Below are 6459 nucleotides of genomic sequence, written 5' to 3' on the forward strand. Positions count from 1 at the left end.
CTTAAAGATCCGTCATTATTGTCAGCTGTAACTTACCCCGATATTCATAGCCTACCTGTCTGTTCATACCAGGATGGATTACTGCACGGGCCTACCGGGCCCAGGCCCAGGGGCCCAAGGAGTCAGGGGGCCCTGAAACCCAAGCCTTTGCATGGAATCATTGCGTCAATATCAACAAATCAGGATGTAGGCTATGAATCTGATTGAATTTAGTATTGGCCATCCCCAAAATGCACCAGAATACAGGAAATCACATCAAACAAATGAAAAATTTAACATATTTCTCTACATTTCCAAAATCCAAGTGAACAAAACACAATACATATCAGAATTATCAGAATTATGATATCTTTCTCCGCTGAATTTGTTCCTATTATTTGCCACTTGCCGTGCATAGCCGACGAGCTGACAAGGGCGCACCATCAATAAAAAATATTAGTCTTGGCTACTGTAAAACGTTGGCTAACATTGCCTACCTAGCAATGCTATATGCAAATGCAATACGTCCAAAGGTAGGCTAATCTACGGTAGGCGACTACATCAGGCTACTGCTGATGTCTCCGCATATTGCATAGGGGGCAGCTGTCGGCTGTCTGTACTGTCTAAAACGTATCTAACTTAATATAGTATTAATAGCTTAATACAAATATAATAATGGCGATGGATGTGAGGAGTTGGCTGTAAGTTTAGACTATTTATCCTAAGTCTAGCCACAAGTCTCTCCTGCGCTGACTCAACTCCTCAGTCATTTTCTTCTCGTTTTCTGACCATACTGTAGCTGTCAACATTGAGCATTGAAAATAAGGGAGATTTTCCAGTTTACTCACCCAAAATACAGGGAAATTTCAACATTCGTCTTTCTGTTGCTAGCCCTCTGGTGAGAGCAAGAATTCGTACAAAACTGCTGCACTAACTGAAGCTAGGTCTAATGAGACTTTGCTTAAAGTTTGGCGTCAAATGCTCTCTCCCACGCTGTTCTGATCACTTTAAGGTCGCCTTCAGTTCAGGCAAGCAAAACGATGCTTTAAAAACATCTTTTCGCTGGAAGGGCAGGGGGTAGCAAAAGGACAACAGACGGACAAGTCCGATGGGGCTATATGTAATGAGAGTAATAAAATATGGGATATTTTACGGGAAAATATTAAAACAGGAAGACAGCTGGAAAAAAGTTGACAGGTATGTTTCTGACAGTGGGTGACTCTAGGGCTCTGTTGTTAGAACAGCCTGTATTGCTGTTGTTAGAACGGCTAGCCTATTGCACACATAGGCCTACCATCACATAACATTTTGTACAAATAAATAAATAGCCTACAGCGATAATACCGGCGCTGTCGCGCTTGTCAATTGACAGCTGCATTAAATAAACCTACCTATGCATTTTCTATATCAACAAAATGGCCGCTGCGAACATTATTACCTGATTATTACATAGATGGAATATGCCTAATAAGACACCACTGATGCTGGTGTTGGTGAACTGCTCTCTGGGTAAGAAGCAAACAACTTCCGTTTCACTTCTCTGTGTTTTACTGTATTGCACTTAGGTTACAATCACCAAAAGAACATTTCTTAAACACCTGTAGATTTATATTTTTACACAAATCTGTGACGGAGTACCGTCGCTACAGTTGAGTACCAACGGGCCTGGATCTTTGGCGTTGCAGTCAAGCTGCAGGTTTAGTTCCCTGGAGACCCGGGTTCAAGACCAGGTGGGGTCATTGCTCTCTTGCTTTGCTACAAAATCAAGTAAAGGTTAAAGTGAAGGCTTTTGACTGTATTATCTCTCACCTGAGAGCTCTCATATTTGGAAATAGCGCACATTTTGTTCGTCTGTTCTGTACAAACACTCCTCTTCCCTAAAGGTGACTCCTAGGTCTTTCTCACACACAGCTCCAACGCATTAACTTCTTCTGTCGCTAGCCCCGTAGCAATCAGCAGAACAAAAGGTCTCCAATAAGGCGTCAATGTCAGAAACGTAGAGCAGACTGAAGTGTTTTTGTTTATTCTTTTAGGTAGCTCCCTAGTCTGAATCATACTCGGCTCTAATTATTTTGATTGATTAAAACCTTGTTTTGATCCTTAAATGAGATTATCATATGGACTCAATAAAACATCCAATGTGGTTAATCCTCTTCAAAAAACCTTTGCCTCAAGTAAAATGTCTTTCATCCGATTTTCATGTTGGGATTATGCTACAGAAAAGCTCTTTCAACAGGGCAAGGGCAAGTTCTGAGGCAATAAACAGAGCATTAAGCTCCTTCATAAGATGGATGTTTGGATGCCCCCCACCACACCACACACAAACCCACACGTACACACACACACACACACACACACAAAACACACACATACACACACACACACACACACACACACACACACACGCACACACACAAAAGCACACACAGACACACACACACACACACACACACACGCACGCCACACACACACACACACACACACACACACACACACACACACACATACTCAAGGTGTGGGATATATGCTATCTGACATCTGAAATGTATTTGCAAACACAGTAGCATTGATGCTCCTCTATACAGTATGAGTTTACTGTAATGATATTCAGCCAACCTTCATTACATTAATTTGAGATGTTTGATACCTTCTTCACTCTGAACTAGTCATGATCTAGCCTGGAAATGTCCAGACTATTACAGTAATAGAGTCTGGCAACTTTCGATTGGGAAACATTTGCAACACTTGCATTGCAATGGGCACAAACTTTGAAATCATTGGTCCAGCCTTACTAATCACATTGATCATTCCTACTTTAACTAAACTTCACAAATTGACAATAAACAGCATCAACAGTCAGGAAACAATGTATGTGAGTCTACCTTTGCTGTAAATACATGTCTGCATTTTTCCAACTGCATTTTTTGACGTTTGCAGTTGTTGCTGCTTCTGTTTATCACAATAAGTTTTAGTTTCGCCTTTGCACGACCTCAACATCATCGTTCTCACCCACTCCCTCTGTTCGCTGATTGGACAGGTAAAGATTGGCTGGAAAAACCCGTGAATATACCGCAAACCCAGACGACGTACTGAAGGAAAATGAAAAATGAGCACAAGTCCTTAGGAGGGCGGAGCCAGGCTAGTCATGATCCTCTGTCTTCCCACAAAAAAAGAGAGATAGTACTTATATCAAGATTTTTTACCTTACCTCTTCTGCCTCAGAATCACTGCATTATCCACCCGGTGTAGGGCCTCTCTCAAATTAAATATTTTCCCAATCTCTGTGAAGTGCGTTTACTTTCCCCTTGAAATATGTTTGCTATTCAATCTGAGCTCAAGTCTTTCAGCACACAGTAGTATTTTTAATAGGTCAATTGATTCCCACTATGTTCTTTGACAGTCTAGACGGACTTCCTCAGAGGGTTATTGGGATCCTCATAAAGCCGCTCTTACAAGCAGAACATGCCTGATTAGTTGATTAAGTTTTACCAGTTAAATCCCATGCAGCTTTGACCTTGATTGCTGGTTAAGTTCCTCACAAAACCCTTACAGTAATGTCATTGGAGAAATATAGGAGATATTAACAATATGATTATACTTTGATATTGTTTCTTTAAAGAATTCATATTTCTTTATTTTGTTTCATCTAGTTGTAACTCTTTCCTAACACTTCTACCAAGTTTGGTTCAAGGTTATGTGCGAAAAAGAAGAGTGATTTGTTGACCAGGTCTGGCCTCTGCTTCTCCTCCCTCCTCTGAGGCCTGTCTGCTCTCCGTCTCTCAGCACACGCAGGCCTGTGTGAGAGATAAGTCCCTCTCTGTCCGTCTCTAAGACACGATAGTGCCTGAACACGCCCATTCATCTCGCTTATGGCTCATGAAAGGAGGCAGCCGGCGAAAAAAGTTTGGTGTTTCCATCGAGGTCAATCGACAGCGCCTTGTCTAACTCTGAGCTGTCTCGGCCCCATCCCCCGCATCATCTCTCTCACTCTTTTCCTCAACCTCCTTTCATCTCTCTCTTTCCCTCTATGTGTCTTTATCTCTCCTTTTCTCTTTTCCTCTGTCTTTCATCACTTTATCCTCTCTTTCTCTCTCTCCCTCTCTTCCTCTCTATTTTCCTCTGTCTCTCTGTAACTCGATCCTCACTCTTTCTCTATCTTTCTCTCTCACCCTCACTTTCTCTCTGCCTCTCTCTCTCTCCCCATCTCATCCCTCCATTCTAGAACCCATCCATCTTTCCCGATGACTCCCCTCCTTTCCTTCATTATCTCCCCCCCCCACCCCCTCCCTCCCTCCTCCCTCCCTCCCTCCCTCCCTCCTCTCCTTGATGGCCTCGCTCCTCCTGCGCTCCATCAGGAGGCTGAAATGTATCCCTCGTGTCGGACGTCTTCTCCTCCATCTTACTCTCGCGCTCCATTGAGCCTTGCTTGGCCTGACTCTCAGTTTGGGCCCCGGTCCAAGCTGATGCATATCAGCAGGGATCGCAGCGCCCTGTCGCGCTCTGATGTGGCTCTGCAAACTGACCCAAGCTCCCTCCAGCCTCCCTCTCTCTCCGTTCCTCTCTTTCTTTGCCTCTCTCCCTCTCCTCATTTCAACCCCCTGGCTGCCCCTCTGTCTCTCTCCCTCTCCCCCTTGTTTCAAGCTTCATCACTTTCTCTCTCTCTCTCATCTTCTCTTTATTGCTGCTAGTTCTACTCTCTTGCTTTCTCTCTCTCTCTCTCTCTCATCTTCTCTTTATTACTGCTAGTTCTACTCTCTTGCTTTCTCTCTCTCTTTCTTACAGGCCTTCTCTCTCTCCCTCTTCCATTTCCTCTTCCTCTCTCTCTCTCTCTCTCTCTCTCTATCTCTCTCTCTCTCTCTCTCCCTCAGCATGGCCTCTGAGAGGACTACTGAGTTCAGCGGGCAGGACTGACGACTCATGTGTCAGCCAGCCTCTGAGTAATGGCCACATGCTGTCAAAACATCAGACCCTTATGTCACAGCGAATCACAAATAATGTGCTATCTAGTGCTCCTTATTTGGGTTGCACTTGCACAGTGTGGCTGTGTGTGTGTGTGTTTTTTTTAAATTTTATTTTATTCCCCAGTTATTTTCCTCACACGGAAGACCAAAGCCAGCAGATGTTCACAGCAGAGAACATTTCAAATAGTCACCAAACCACAAAGCAGGATGGTTTCTCTTTCTCAGCGCATTCATGTTTTTTTTTTTCTTTCCTACCGCAAGGCTCATTTTGAATTCTCTCCGTTCTACAGTACACACTCGTGGACATATGAAGCAAATCTCCATTTCCCTTTGTGCTCCATTGGCACACTTAATTAATAGGTTCATTTCATACCATTTCGATCATTAAATCATCAAGAGCTTCATGTTTGTGGGAGCTGGTCCCATGCACTTGCTTCTCAGTGTTTACACTCAAACAACAAAGGAGCTCTCTGAGAATGAACTTGGTGCGCTGGTAGCTTGAGCGCTCTAATGATTTATTGATGGCCTCCGTCCTGTATCCACTTTCTCACATCATCCCGCTATGAAAACAGAAAGAAAGAAACGTGCAAATAAATATACAAGGGCCCAAGGTTTTTTCCCTCGACTGTAGGTTAGCTAAGGGTTACATGCCTTTCAATTACAGTACATATCTGACATCCATGCGATCAAGCACAGAGGGATCTGCACCGTCTCCAATTCCTTTGAGTGTGACCGGGAGGAGAAACCGAGACGCAGCGTGAAAACCCCTGTGGCCTTTCAACCCTCTTGTCCTCCAAACGCCACGGTTTATTTACTACGTGCTGATTTGATTCTTTTTCCCCCCCTTTCTGTTTCTGACTGAGGTAAAGATGACTTTATCTTGTTGTTGAGCTGGTGTGAAGCATGACAGACAGGTTATATACCTCTCAAGCGTACATTTGTAATGCCACATTGTACCTGCACTGACAACCAATGGAGACATAGCAGTGGAGAGAATAAAGAAGATGGAATACAGAAGATGGAATAAATAAGATGGAATAAAGAAGATGGCATACAGAATATGGAATACAGAAGATGGAATAAAGAAGATGGAATACAGAAGATGGAATAAAGAAGATGGAATACAGAAGATCCCAGGTGTTGGGATTTCTCATCTGAGAGGAGCAGTCAAACTTTAAGAGAAGACATGTCTACACACTGATATTATCACTGATGACTGGTTTTAATTACTTAGTGAAGTACAGTAGGAACATGCCATTACTCTGTCAAGCTCCTGAGCCTTACGGTGGGTGTTTTTGGATGCTTGCGCCTGAACATCCTTCTTTCTCTAACATCTTAATCAAAGCATCGGTTACGCAACTGGCATTGGAAAGCATTTACAGAAATGTGAAGATGACCCCCCCCCCCTGACCTGCATGTAGTGAGCAAATGTTATTTTGGCTATATACCAGTCTGCAGTACGTGTCTCAGTGTGTGAAAACATGTGTATCGGTGTCATTTCTTGATCATGTCTTGATTA

This window comes from Alosa alosa, chromosome 21 (assembly GCF_017589495.1).
Source record: "Alosa alosa isolate M-15738 ecotype Scorff River chromosome 21, AALO_Geno_1.1, whole genome shotgun sequence".
NCBI classification, from domain to species: domain Eukaryota; kingdom Metazoa; phylum Chordata; class Actinopteri; order Clupeiformes; family Clupeidae; genus Alosa; species Alosa alosa.